The sequence below is a fragment of the Suncus etruscus genome, chromosome 20 (genome assembly GCF_024139225.1).
Source record: "Suncus etruscus isolate mSunEtr1 chromosome 20, mSunEtr1.pri.cur, whole genome shotgun sequence".
In the NCBI taxonomy this organism is placed as follows: Eukaryota; Metazoa; Chordata; class Mammalia; order Eulipotyphla; family Soricidae; genus Suncus; species Suncus etruscus.
Window position 1 is genome coordinate 21,545,654 of NC_064867.1, and position 16,071 is coordinate 21,561,724.

At 34.3% G+C, this 16,071-nt stretch overlaps 1 protein-coding gene and 1 non-coding gene across 2 annotated transcripts in view; both read left to right on the plus strand.

The window, feature by feature from the left end:
* The window catches only part of SATB1 (SATB homeobox 1), a 1,007,816-nt gene that overhangs the window by 153,597 nt on the left and 838,148 nt on the right, over window positions 1-16,071 (plus strand). The window lies entirely within an intron of this gene.
* On the plus strand, window positions 14,897-15,003 carry LOC125998388 (U6 spliceosomal RNA). The gene has a single exon (XR_007491967.1). It is a non-coding gene; the product is annotated as a U6 spliceosomal RNA (small nuclear RNA).

The window sequence follows — 16,071 nt, forward strand, 5'->3', positions numbered from 1 at the left end:
TCTGCAGGGTCTGAGCATCAATGAATTCTTAGCCCCTAGCATTGAACCCTCTGCCAATTAACTAAGAATTAGTAGGAGTGGGCCTCTGAGTATACTGCTCAGTGTGCTTCTCCAAGAATATAAGAATGAAATTAAGTATTTCTTGACCAAGTGGCAGGTGCCTTGACTCAAGGTACTATTTCTATTGAGAATGAAGAAGTTTAGACTTATTTTAAGTTTAGAAATGAAGACTATTTTTATCGATCAACAAACTCATATAGCAGCTTCTTTGTGCTAAGTTCAAATTTCAACAGTTAAACACTTCCCTAGATAGCATTTTGTAAGCTTACTCATTCTAGGCTGCCAAAGGCAACTAAAAGGGAACATCTAACAATTTTAATTGCTGCTAATGCTTATTTAAGCACATGTGGAGGAATTTTAGGGACAGTAACTAAAATCACCTCTGTTCTTTATCTTTTTTAAAGAACTGGTTCCCTTGAAAAGTTTATTTGCTTTTAAAAAATATGTTTTCTGTTTTATTAAATTCAAAGAACTACTTAATAATATTAATTATATGTAGAAATTATTACAATTAATTATACATTAAGAGTTTGGGCCAGAGTAACATTACAGTAGGTAGGGTGTTTGCCTTGCATGCAGCTAAAGTGAGAGTCAAATCCTAGCATCCTATTTGGTTCCCCCAGCACTGCTAAAAGTCGTCCCTGTGTGCAGGGCCAGGTATATGTCCTGAGCAATTCTGGGTGTGACCTGAAAAGAAACAAAATTATACATTAAGAATTAAATAAAAACTAAGTTTTCCCATGTATAAACTTCCAAGTTTTATTTTGTTACTTCCAGGGACATAATTAAAACAATCCTGGAAGTCCCTATGGAGACCTTGACCTCCAAAATTCCAATACATATCATCTATGTATCCAAACTCTGTTTGGAAACTCAAAGCCAGAAAAACTAGTCCATGGAAGGAAGATTGTTATAACAGCAGGGAGTGCAGTTAGGGCAGAGAAGGAACCACTGTGACAACGATAGTGGAAATAATGACTTTATACTAGAACTGGGTGCTGAAAGAAGATAAAGTGATATACATATACCCTTTCAGTAACACTATTGCAAACATCTGTGTAAAAGGAAAAGAAAATGAAGAGATCAGGAGAAAGAAAAAGAGAAGAAAAATGTCTCCTTCAGAGGCAGGCAGGGGAGAGGGCATAGGGGAGGGTGAGATGGAAACTAGAGACATTGATGGTGAAAAATTTGCACTACTAAAGGGTGTTGTACATTGTATGAAACTCAATTTTAAACAACTTTGTAACTGTGGGGGGAAAATCCAACTGTATTATGAATCAACTTGTAACCACCGAGTTTACATGAAGTAATTAAAAATATATACATATATATATAAGGAACCCAAACTCTGCTGTTAACACTATAACATAGTGCCTAAGTAAGAATTGAATAAAAACGTTTTTTTTTAAATGTTTTTAAATGTGGGGGGAAATGCCAGAAGGCCTTTATCTGCGAATGAATCATGTTCTGTAGCACTCCCTGCCTGGAGTAATTCTTGACCACAGACATAGAAGTAAGCCCTAGTACAGCTGATTGCTCTTCCTCAAACAAATTAATGACAAAATAAATCTAATCACTCAGGTATATTAAAAATGTTCCTATAATTTGTAGTTTATAAAATCAGAAAAAAACCTAATCATCCAAGAGGATATAATTATATAATGATGGCACATCCATGCAGTTGATTGAACAGCTATTAAATGATTACAACTGGTTTACATATGGGTAATGTTATATTAAATAGTTACCAAAAATAAAATAGACCCATAATATTATAATACTATGCCTATCATGTTAATTATAAATGCCAAAACTATAGGGGAAAGTGGTAAGTCATTTGCCTTGCATGTAGCCAACCCAGCTCAATCTCTGGCATCCCATTTGGTTTCCTCAGTCAGGAATGTTCTCTGAGCACTGCCAAGTGTGACCCCAAAACAAAAAATAACAAATAAAAAATGAAACACTGACATTAACTTATTGTTATTAGTAAACAAGATTGTGATTTTTTTTCACTTTTATATTTTGTAATTTATCTAAGTATTTATGAGAAAATGAAGATTAGAGTTGTTATGAGTTTAAACATTCTTAATACATACAAATTATTAACAATATAAAATTTTATAAGATAACGATGTCTAATTATAAGACAAGTTATAGACAGTTAAATTTTGTGCTTGCTGGTTTTCTTTGTTTTTGTTTTGGGGTTACACTTGGCATGGGTTTCTCCTGGCTCTGCAATTAGAAATCACATCTGGAGGGTTTAAGGAACCATATAGGATCCTAGGTATCATATGGGATGCTGGCAATCGAATCTGGATTGAAGGTGTTCAGGGCAAACACTATATCCATTAAACTATCTGTTGGACCTCCCATTTGTTTGCTATTTTTAGCATGCAAACACAAAATGATTATATTTTAGGCCAGAGTGATAGTTGAGCAGGCAGGGCTCTTGTCTGACATTTAGTTATGGTCTCTCCTGAGCCAGAGATGACCCCTAAAAATAGAGTCAGGAGTTTCGAGCACAGCCAGTTGTGACCCCAAATCAAAAAAAGTTTTGAGTTTAAGATATTTTTATTAGTTATTATCAGTTAAGAACTATTTTTGTCTTTTCTCCTTCATGTGATTTCTGAAAAAGAGTTACTATTTTTGTTTACTTATTCGTACGACAATAACAACCTGTATCAAATATATTTGCATTTTAAAATGTATGACTCAGGGGGCCGGAGAGGTGGCGCTAGAGGTATGGTGTCTGCTTTGCAAGCGCTAGCGTAGGACGGACCGTGGTTCAATCCCCTGGTGTCCCATATGGTCCCCCCAAGCCAGGGACAATTTCTGAGCGCTTAGCCAGGAGTAACCCCTGAGCATCAAATGGGTGTGGCCCAAAAATGCGACTCAATATTCTTAGTAAATTTTTATTATTTGTATTGACAAAGAAATTCCAGCTGCCTTTCAGCTGATAAAATCACATGTTGAATTTTAGCTGGAGATCTTTATTCTCTTACAGACTACCTTATCGTAAGATATAAACTGAGATGTGTCCTGCATGATACTAGCTGATAACTTATGGAATCATCAACAAGAAACAGAATATACACTTGTAAAATATTAGCCTTTGTTAATCTTTGGTTTTCAGGACTTGCTTGTTATTTTCAGCTATATTCATCCTTTTTTAATTTTTTAATTTTTAATTATGAGAACAAAGATGCAAAGAAAGAGGACAAGGTAAAGTTACAGTGGAAGGACAATCACCCATAACATAATTCTCAGAAGTCCCCTTGCTGATATCTTAACTTTGAAATTTCAGCCAAAGAACATTAAGATAAATAAGACAGAATCCATGTACAATTACTTTGTCCCTCAAGTCCCCAGATTGTAACACATTATAATATTTCTTAACAGCACACAAGGCAATCTAAAGCCATAAAACTTACGTAACTCCTTAAACATTACAGGCATAGTATTTTTTTACATTTTCATGTACATGCATATTAGCTTAAGTTAACCTCAAATTTTAAGTGGGTTCTTTTTAAGGATTAGAGTCAAAGGAGCACAGTAAAAATGGTGTTAGAGTGGCAATTGTTGTTTGCATAGGCCCACCAAAATATGAGGGACATGGAAAGAAATAACCTTGGCCTAAATACAAAGAGACCCGACCCCTGTATATTCATCCTTTTTAATAGTAGGTAGCACATGATTCTGCATTACTACAAGCTATAGATAATATATTAGCCTTCGTGTGTGTGTGTGTGTGTGTGTGTGGTTTTTGGGTCACACCCGGCAGTGCTCAGGGGTTATTCCTGGCTCCAGGCTCAGATTGCTCCTGGAAGGCAGGGGGGACCATATGGGACGCCGGTATTCGAACCGATGACCTCCTGCATGAAAGGCAAACGCTTTACCTCCATGCTATCTCTCCGGCCCCAATAATATATTAGCCTTCTAACCAGTGTGTCCAACACCTTATTTAGTAACTGTGATTTATAATAATGTTATTATTAATATTTTCAAGAACACAATATCTCAGGGCAGGAATTATAGCACAGTAAGGCATTTGTTTTGCATGCTACTGACCATGGTTTGATCCCAGCATCCCATATAATATCCCAAAGCTGCCTGAACTAATTTATGAGTGCAGAGTCAGGAGTAACCCCTGAGTGTCATGTTGTCTAAACAAAAACAAACAAAAATAAAAACAAAAAAAATTTTTTAACCATTTCTTGTATTTTTTATTGAGGGACAGGTTGGGAACAATATGAAGATAAGGAACTAGCAACACAGGTTATCTAAACCTCCCCACATAATTAAAGAGTATATTTTCATAGCCAAAGAGATTGTGCACTGGCGAGGCACTTACCTTGCATGTAGCCAACTCAGTTCAATTCTGGCACTGCATACGGTTCCTGAGCACCAACAAGAGTGATCCTTGAGCACAGAGCCAGGTGTAAGCCCCTGAGCACCACTGGATATATATATATATATATTTAGAAGACAGTAACTCATTCAAATAACCCCCTTTTTACTTTATTAATTTCTTCAAATTTAATGCATATTCCCAAGCATTCAGATTTATTTTCTTCAATCAGCATTGTTATATTTTACAAAATTAAATGGCCATGTCTTGACAGCTTGAATATTTGAATTTACTTTTTCCTTAATAGGAATAATTTGTTTTAAGAATTTATTCTGGTAAAGCAGAGGTTTGATTTTTATTTGATGGTAGGTTTTTGTTGTTGTTGTCGTGTGGGTTTTTCTTTTTTCTTTTTATCTTTTTATTTTTGAAAATTTTGTTTTTTTGTTTTGTTTTGTTTTGGTTTTTGGGCACACTGGCATTGCTCAGGAGTTACTCCTGGCTGTCTGCTCAGAAATAGCTCCTGGCAGGCACGGGGAACCATATGGGACACGATTTTTCGAACCAACCACCTTTGGTCCTGGATCGGCTGCTTGCAAGGCAAACGCCGCTGTGCTATCTCTCCAGGCCCATTTTGTTTTGTTTTAAGTTACTGTGGTTTACAATCAGAACTTCAATATCTTTGTGCTTTACTCATTACCAAATTACCAGCATCCTTCCATCACTATCTGTCTCCTCTCATTACCTCTTAAGCTTATCTAGCAAACTGAGTTCTACTGGCAGAATTTCAGGGTCTGTTAATAGTCATTGTTAATTCTTTATATATTATTGTTCCTAATATTCCAAATACAGTGTCTTTCAGCCTTTTTCCCTGTATATCAATGGAGTTGATCAGGTATTTTTGTTAAGTTTTATGAGTGCTTTATAAATCTTGGTTACTAGATCTATGTCAAATGTTTAGTGAGTGAATATTTTCTCCCATGCAATAGGGTATCTTCTTTTCCCAATTTCTTTCATGGTATACAGTATAATTATATGCACTTTCTTTGAGCATCTCTGAAATTTTCACTTGACATAGATAGATAGATAGATAGATAGATAGATAGATAGATAGATAGATAGATAGATAGATAGATAGATAGATAGATAGATATGTCATTTTACAAGACTTTAGGAACCATCATGACTTGCCTGTGTACTTGACCAAAAGTTAATCACAGTTAGATATTTGTTATGACATTAAATGAACTATGAACATTACTAAAAATATACCAAATATTCTGAGTCCTTTGCTAACTTTATAAAATTTTGCTATGATCTACAGATGAAACATATTGTATACTTATAAAAGCAAAGAAAAAAAAAAGAAAAAGCAGTGGGAATAAAATTGCTATTTGCAAAGCAAGTGCTGCCATTGGAAGAATAGATCCATTATGTATTTTTGTGCAAAGCCACAATCAAATGTTTTATGACACCCAAGAATAGAAGACATCCATGGTTAATGGTGTGTGAGTTTTTGTTACTAATATATTTGTAGAAGTATGGCCCATCAGACATGAGAAATAGCAAGCATCAGATTTTTCAGACTAGACATGTAGAGTCTGAGGAATATTGCAGACAACTATGGGCATGAAAGAAAAACTATGTCCCCAAGGAAGATATCTGGTAAGAACATATGGATAATGATAATTATAATTGAGATGATTTGTGAAACATTGGACTCCAAATGGGAACACTTTTCCCATTTTAGCATTATTCTAAGTTGCTTATTTCACTCGCATGCTCTAATGAATGATCCCTAGCATCACATGACAAAAAAAAATACATCTTAAAAAAACCAACAGAGATCTTTCAAAGGGTATAAAAAAAATAAAAGTCCTAGAGCTATAACTTAGCAGCTGTTTATTTAATTGAAGCATTCTCAGGAGTACATAAAATAATGATAATTCTTATGATACTGAGTATTTTCAAATAGATGACATATTTCATACCAAAAATATGTATGTAAAAAAGTAAAAATTTTAAATTGACTAAAGACTAGAAGTAATAATTTTATTACTTTGTTGGTTTTTTTTGGGTTGTACCCTTTCACAGTGGTACTTAAGTGGCCATATGGGATACAGAGGACCCAATCCATGCCAGCTGCATGCAAGATAAGCACCTATATACTTTTTTTTTCAAAATAATTTTATTATTTTAAAGTCCACATGATTCAGATAAGCTTTAAATATGGGTTTACATCATTAAAATCAATTTTTTGTATCTTTCCCTGCTTTCTACATTATGGACTTTACCTCTACCTTTCTCTCATAATGTGAAAATAACTTCTAGATAGGTTTCTCTGAATACATACAACAATCTGAGGCAAAATAATTACCAAATGAATCCAGGAAAAGTTATCAGATAATTCTGATTGGACGTTAGTTCACATGGTCTTCGCCTGAGTCTCCAGAAGTTATAGGGAACCCTTTCAGAGGAAGAAATAAGATAGTAATGAATGCAGGGCAGCAGCAACAATAAAAGGTAAAGTAACTATAGTTATTAACTGTTGCACTTATTTATTAAGTGTAGTGGCACAACACATCAATTTCTTTTTGTTGTTTTTTTTTCGGGGGTCACACCCCAGCAGCGCTCAGGGGTTGTTACTCTTGGCTCTATGCTCAGAAATCGTTCCTGGCAGGCTCGGGTACCGTATGAGATGTTGAGATTCAAACCACTGTCCTTCTGCATGCAAGGCAAACACCCTACTTCCATGCTATCTCTTCAACCCCCACACATCAATTTCATATCTAAATTGTTGTAAACATAAGCAATTTCAGAACTGATTTCTAAGGATTAGCACCTCTTTGTCTGGGAACCCATACCCACTTTGAGGGGGGACAGTCTCTGCGATAGAACTCAGTTTCCCACATATGTGAAACATGCATTACTAAATATCCCAGGTTTGCTGAGAAAATTTTATGGTTTCAAAATTCTATATGCATAGTAGGCAAGAAATGATAAATAAATTAACATCAATTAGTGTTAATGAATAAAAAGTTTATAATTCAGGCCCAGGTATTGTGTGGGCCTTGCAGACAGTCGACCCAGATTCCATCCCCAGCATCTCATGCTCTCCTGTAGCCTGTCAGGAGTAATTTCTGAGCACATAGCCAGGAATAGTACCTGAGCACTGCCAGGTGTGGCACAAAAACAAACAAACAAAAAGCAAAATAAGTGTATAATTCTTTTATTTGTTGGAAGGGATAATTTTAAAGTTCAATATTGGTTCCCAGAGTACAATTAATTCCAAGAGACCAAAGTTATATCTATTGCTTTCCTTCCCTTGTTTTACTTTTATATCTCTTAAACTCTGCACTACCTTTTGTCTGGAGTATATATCATAGTCTTTCTGGTTTTCTATTTCGTTTTGTTTGTTTGTTTTTGTCGTTTTGGTTTTATTTTCTTGTAGTTCCAGGGATTGAAGTCAAGGCCTCACATATGTGAGGTAAGTACACTTCTGCTAAACTAAATCCCTGGTTTTGATTGAAAATTCAAACAGTGCTACTAAAAAACCTGACTTTTGCCTAGCCATGTCAAAGAAAATGTCTATTGAAGCTGGGAACGTAGCACAAGTGGCACAGGACATGTCTTCCTTGTTAAAAGTTATAAATTCAGTCCCTGGTAACACATGCTCCTTTCCCAGTGCCCTTATGAGCCCTGAATGGTGTGGTATTCACAACATCCACTGACAACAACAACAAAAGTTGAGATTAAATATTCATTGTTTTAAATATTTCTGAACATCTCTTTCCTCCTAAATATAAGATAATACAAATCTTGATTTGATTTCTTTGAACACTCAGACCACATATAAAATATTTTAAAGTTAATGCATTCAAAACATTTTTAAGATGTTATACAAATAAATAAGCACCGCTTGTAGAATTATTCGAGAATTCTGAAAAATTCAGTGCTCTCATTGGCATTCATACAAAATCTATTTTCATCAATGTTGGGTTCGTAGGCAGTGTCTTCTGCCTTCTCTTGAAATAAAAAGGACACAAATTAATAAAAAATTAAGAGATTCTTTCACAAAAGGGATTACCTATGGCATCCCTTTGTGTGGGTGATAGCTGCCCATTTATGTGTTAATACCAGAGACCTCTCAGCAGGAAGAGAGCATAAAGGAAACAGAGGAAAAATGTTACAAAAGGTCAAAGGGAAACCTCCTGCTGGGCACAGCTCTGTCAAGGACTAATAAAATTTGAACAGACTGAGGTTTAGAGTTCAAGGGTAAAATACTTAGCATGACTACTTATCTGATACAGAATGTTGTTTCAGGGAAAAAGTCAGATCAGATGGACAGTAAATGGTTTCCAATTTATGGTCATTTATTTTACTCAAAAAGTAAACTTAATAGACTTGGGCTTTGCTATATTTTATTTTTATTATTTAAAATTAGTATATCCTGGAATACAGCCAAAAATCACAAATCATTAGATTTTGCTGTTCAAATAATTTTTTCACTATGTAAATAAGTCGATAATTATACAAACCAAGGCATTATCAGCATCCCTTAGAGTCCAGTCTAGTCACAATCTTACTTTTCATCTGGATTTTATCACCAGAAATGAATATTCCATAGTGTTGAATTTTATGTCAATAGAATCATGCACTAATATTTTCCTCATAGAGTGTACAGTACATCTATTCTGTTGCATGTAAACCATGTTTCATTTATTCTATTTCTGTATAATATTTTACGATATGATCAAATCATGTGTTGCTTATCCTTTCTACTATGCATAAACATCTGGGTTAGTTCTCTTGAGCTATTGCTAAAATATCTACAATGTAATTCTCTAAAATACCTTTTTATAGATTCATGCATTCACTTCTCTAAGGCATGCTTCATTACAATTGTTGGTTCCCAGAATGGCTCTATGTATAGATTTATTAAATTTGCATTACTAAAATGAAAAAATTTTAAAATACTTGGTTTATTTTTCCATAAATGCCTTCTTAAATATTGTCCATTCTTCTGGTTGGTTATTTATATTTATTGATTTTGGGGAAGCAGTTGGGTCATGCCAGCTTTGTTCAGAACTTGCTTTTGGTTCTGGGTTCAGAGAGCACTCGGTGGTGCTGCTGAGACCACAGACAGGGCTGGAGTTTAAACCAGGGTTGGTCCTATGTAAAAAAACATAAGTGCCTTAACCCCTGCACTTTCTTTTCAGTCCCATTCTAGTAATGACTTAAAATAGGCCTACAGATACCATATATACTAAACAGTTCTCAATTAAATATATATATATATATATATTGGTTTTTGGTTTTTGGTTTTGGGGCCACACCCAGTGATGCTCAGGGGTTACTCCTGGCTGTCTGCTCAGAAATAGCTCCTGGCAGGCACGGGGGATCATATGGGACACCGGGATTCTAACCAACCACCTTAGGTCCTGGATTGGCTGCTTGCAAGGCAAACGCCACTGTGCTATCTCTCCGGGCCCTCAATTAAGTATATTTTAACCTACTTTTATATCCTATGATCTCCCTTTTCATTCACTTTATATATTTTAAAGAACAAGTTATTATATTTTTATATAATCAATCAAACACAAACCATAACATCATAAGATAATTTTCCTGTTGCCTTATCTAAGATCTAAAAATTTACAGAAAATTAAATGTTTATATGTGTTTTGTTTTATTTTGGTTTGGTTTTGGGCCACAACCAGCAGGGTTCACAGGTTATTTCTGGCTCTGTGCTCAGAAATCGCCCCTGGCATGCTCAGGGGACCACAGGGGGTTCAGGGCATTGAACCTGGGTCTGCTGTGTGCAATGCAAATGCCTTACCATTGTGCTATCACTCTGACACCAAACTTTATATATTCTCGAAAGCAATATTCATTTCCTTCCCCCCCCCATGGACATCCAATCAATTTTCTGTTACTATGGCAGTAATAAATTCTTTCAACTTACACTTGCCTAAAAATATTTTATTCTTTATTGAAAAAATTTGTTATCGCTCAGATTGAATTTATAGCGTTTAGTTTGTTTTGGCAATTTAGAGATGTCACTCCACTATTTCTGACTTGCATAGCTTTTAACAAGATATTGGCTGTAGTTCTTTTTTTTTAATATATAATGAATAATGTTTTATGGCACTAACTCATTAAAATTTTTAATAGTTTTATTTTCAACAGTTTAAATGCAAAAGGTGTTTTCTTCCCCCCCTTCAAAAAATAGAAAAGAGAATTAGTATCTTTCCTTAATATCAGCCAATGCCTTCCTTGAGCAAAAGCAGGTGGGTTCCAAAACAAAACAAACTGTGAACTAGAGAGAAGACAGTGGTTAACACTCTTGCTATGTATGTTCTAACTTTGGTTTAATCCTGAGAATTGGAGAGATGAGTGTTTAAGCCTTTACCTTGCACACAGCTGGCCCAGGTTCAATTCCCGTTACTGTATGTGTCCTCCCTACACCTGCATACTGAATCTCTCCAATCAACAACACTGCCAGGAGTGATCCCAGACTACAGACTAGGAGTACACATCACCAGATATTGATCCCCTCCAAAAAAATGAAAACAGGATCCCTAAGCACAGAATATTCTGTGAGTCCTGTTAGGTGTGGTACCAAAACCCTCTCCTTCAAAAAAAAAAAAAAAACAGAAGAGGTTTGGAAAAAAAATATACACAAGACAAGGCAAGATTATAGAGGTAAATGCCTTTGCCTTGTCTGTGACCATACCTGATTCAATCCAGGCACCAAATACAGCCCTTGAGCAAACCAAAAGTGATCCCTAAAAACAAAGCTAGGAATAATTCCTGAACCCCATCTATTGTGGCCCCCCAAACAAACAAAAATATATATATGGACAAATGGAACAGAAAGGAGAAGGCAGAAAAAAATATAGACAAGTTAATATATGAAAAAGGATTCAATATCCAGAACTAGGAAAGTTCCTGCTAAGACAGAATATAATCACAAAAGAATGGGCCTAGAAAATGATCTAATGCTATGCTCATAAATTAATGAAAAATGGATGAATAGTTAGATTAAAATTTAGCCTGAAACATAAAATAAAACATAGGAAATAAAATCCTTGGCATCAGTTTTAGAGGTATGTTTGGGGAATTGATGCTAAGAACATGAATAAAATAAAAATAAACAAGCATGGCTACATTCATCTAAAAATACTTATGCATAGTAAAAGAAATTTGTGTCAAAAGCAAAAACATCTTGTTGTATAGGAAAAAATATTTGCAAGTCCAACAAGTTATTATCCAAAATAAGCAAAATTATCATAAAACTCAAAAACCAAACAGCAACTTAATTGAGAATTGAAGATCTGAATAGACATTGCCCCAAAGATATCCAAGTACTAATAGGCACATGAAAAGGTTGTCATACACTCTCAATATTAGAGAAATGTCAATCTAAACTGTCCACCTGTTAGGATGGCTGTTATCCAAAATATTATTAACAAATGTTGGAGAGAATTGGAGAGAAGGAAAACTTTGTATATCTTTATTCTTGGAAGTATAAATATATATAATAGATATAAAAGTAATATATATTCTAACAAAAAACAAAACTAGAAATTTCACACAATCTAATTATTTCACCCTCGATATTTACCAAAGATATAAGATCACTAATTTCAAGAAAACATGCATTTCCACATTTATCACAGCAGTATTTAAATAGCCTAAAATTGCAAACAACTCAAGAATTTGTTTGTTGAATGAACTATACTCAATGTAATGTTATTTACCAACCCAAATCAGTTGACATTTTGCTATTTGAAACATCACAAATGGACAGAGGTTAGTGATATATGCAAAACAAAGCAAAAATTGTATTATTTTGGTCATAGGTAGTATACAATAAAAAGAATTCATACAAAGGAGGTTTTTAAACAAGCAAACTTTTGTTATGTAAGTCCAATAATTGGTGACCTGCACTTAAAGAAAAGGGAGTAGGGAAATCAGAACAAAGTGACAAAAGTAAAATAAAAGACAGATTGAAGTAAGCAGTATTAGAGAGATAATACAGTGAACTGTTTGCTTGTCTTGCTTTCAGGTGCACCAAGCTCAATCCATGATGTTTTTTATGGTGACACAAGCATGATGATAATGATTTCTTAGCATAGCACTCAAGTAAGCCCCAAGCATATCTGAGTGTGGTCCCCAAACCAATAACAAAAACAAATGAAACTAGTGGTAAAATTAATGCAGTGCACACACATGTAAAGTGACTAATGCATGACTCATATATGACTCATATTGAATTTTTTCTTTATTGCTAAGTAGTAGACAATTATTTTGATATAGCAGTTATTTTTTTAAAAAAAACTTCGGGCTATAATACTTTAATATTGTTTTCTCACTGACATAGTCATAGTTCTTTTTAATTTAATGATTAATACTATAATACAATGCTACATATATATAATTTTCAAATCCCAGTATATCTTGATCAAAATGTTCAAAATATTAACACATACTCATAGACAAATAACATTCAATAACATTCATAACAAGTCACATTCAATGATAATATTTATAAATATTTTGGATACAAATATCTTCCTATTCCACATTTAATAAATATTTATTTTAGATTAAATGTATAATTTTTAGAAGAGAATTATTAAAATATTAGAATAAAAAAAGAAAAAGTAATTTTTGGTGTAAATAAGACAAGTTAAGGGACCAGAATGATATTGCAATGGATAGGGCACTTACCTTGCCCAGGTTTGATACCTAGCACAATAAATGGTCCCCTAAGAACCATCAAAATTGGGTCCTAAGTATAGAGCCAGGAGTAAACTCTGAGAACAGCTGGATTTGACTCAAAAATTGAAACAAAGCAAAAATCAACCCTGCCCCCGCAAACCTAGTAATATAGAAGAATTTATTTTCAACTCCATTTGAGCTTGCACTTTTGAAAATTTGGGATAGGACATTCTATTTTACTTATAGTTCTTGGTGAATAACAATCTTGTTATTCTTGTTCATTGATTTCCGGGATGATGTCTATGCCTCCATAATTTAAAAAGTTCTCTGAAAAATACTTATTTTTCCAGCAGTAGAAAATAGTGCAGGAATTTAGAAGCCCTGAACGCAATTTTGTGCATAGAGTTCAAGTTTTAAATGTCCCTCATACAAATGGCAGTTCTGTTCTTTAAGCCAGGTGGCTCTGCCACCTTTGGTCCTCAGTACCATATCTGTGGTGTATAAGCACCACAAATAAGAGGAGTAAGAAACCAAAGAGAAAAAACTTACAAGAAGAGTGCTTATCCTGAAGGTGATTGATCTGGGTTCAGTCTCCAGCATCTCATGTGGTGTATAAAACACCAACAGATGTAATTTCTGAGTGCAGAGGTAGGAGTAACCCCTGAGCATAACCACATGTAGCCCAACACATCCCCTAGAAAAAGAAGTTGCAAGCTCTTGTGAACCTACCACAACTGAAAAGAGGGCCAGGAAGTGAAAGCCCTAGTGAGTACAAGTGTGAAACTACAGCAAACTCTGACAATCACTACAATCATAATTTCTGTGATAAAACTGAGAGAACACAACATGTAAAGTATGTACTAATGCACAATAATTAAAAATGGGCTTATTCATTGATCAGTATAGCCACATGTACAAGCACCCCACCCTGACATGTGGTCTTTCCCCCAGAGAGTTAAAAATATAAAAAGAACTAAAAATAAAATGAGCCTTAATTATCTTCAAGAAATATTGAGAAATAATTATACCAGCACAAATTATTTATACCAGCTCTTCAGTAGCATATAGAAGGAAACTTACCAGTTATTCTTATATTGTCTATTCTGATTCTTATTAATAATATTATTGTCAGAAGCTTTCACAAGATTTTTAAATCCACTAAACACTCTTGGAAAATGTATTTGGTATAGATTTTGACATATGAATTAATGAAAACTTTGTGGTGGAACTCTGAGGCTCAGAGGTCCTTTACTGAGACAACTTTGAACTTGTATTTTATTATCCAGCAGATAACCTTTTCCCAAGAAAAAACTTGTGCAGAAATATAAAATTTTAAATGAAAAGGGAGTATTCCTCTGAATAAAGCTGGGGCATGATTGTTTACCTCCTCCACTCCCCCACTCCCAGTATTTACAGCATTAGAGAAAAACAGCATTATTAGGTTTACAATAATATTGTGCCAAGTTTGTATAAAATTGTAATGCAACATGCCCATCAATTGTATAGAAAATTGCTCTCCAAATTACAACCCTGCGAAGAACACATTGGAAATGTACAGTTTCCCTATCAACTTGAAATTAGATACATCACACATTATAGCATTTCAAAAGAGCTCAAAGGAAGCCTTCCATAAAATTATTATTTTTAAGTCGTTGTATAAAAATCATTTTCAGTTGGTGCATAAAACATAAATTTGAAATGGTGAATGAGGGAGTATTTCTTTCAACTTTATCTTTACCAAAAAACATAAGAATTATGGTCAGCGTGCACACTTCGGCAACACATATACTAAAATTGGAACAATACAAAGAAGATTCGCATGGCCCCTGCACAAAAATTATAATGAGCATAGAAACAAATATCTTACATATAATAGAGATTTAACTAAGGGATATAAAAACTCATTATTTGATGTTGTATGTTTTGTAGATATTTTTGCATCATTTGTCACCTATATCTGAGGCATTTTCTTCAAATCAAATCTTGCAGAAGCTCAATGGATAAATAAAGATTGAATTCTTCTGATTGAAGCAAGGGTGGGATCCTAAAACACTTCTTGCCTTTTCACTCTCATGTCCACTTTTCAGAGGTGTAAAAAGTTGTTTCATAAGAACTAATAGCTACTCTTTGTAAGAGTGGTAATTACTCTTCTAATGTTGAAAGACTAGACTGCTCCAGGATATAGATTATGGAATCAGTAAACCTGAATTTGATTTAGATTGAAGCCATTTATTAAGTTGTTCACAATCTAATGTTTCTGAGATCTGAAAATTAAAAACAATGGCAGTAGATAGTACCCAAATATGTTGCCATCATTTGTTCCTCCTCTGTGTGGTCCCTCAGTTTCTTCAATTGAACCAACAGATTTCCTATCCTCTGGAGTATAGACCAAGCTTGTGAATGTCTTTTACTAATAATTAACAGAGAAACGATTTTATGCCAATTCCCATTTGCAATAACAAGCCTGGAAGAAGTCTAGAATCTTTTATTTAGAAGAGTTAGCTGCCATCCTATCAAGAAACTCAGTTGAGATAAAAGAGGAAACTATTAGAAGGACCAAATTTAATGATAAATTCTGATGAAGAGCCCAGATAGCTGAATGAATCTTGTGGATCTTCCAGTTCATTTCACCCACCAAAAAAAGTCAGGTGATTTAGTGATCCCATGTATCATGAGAACCATACTGACAGATGTGGCTAAATTTCTGATCTACTGTTTAATAAAAAATAATAAATTTTGTGTATCAATCCTCTTCATTTTGAGTGATTAATTACATAACAGCAAATGACCAGGAAGAAATAGAATCTACCTCAAATGATGGTAGCTCATAATAAATTATAGTAACAACAACAACAACAACAATAACACAGAACTATGAACTTCAGGGTGGAAAACTATAATTTGTGATGAGTTGCTGGACTATTCCAGTGAGTCAGAAT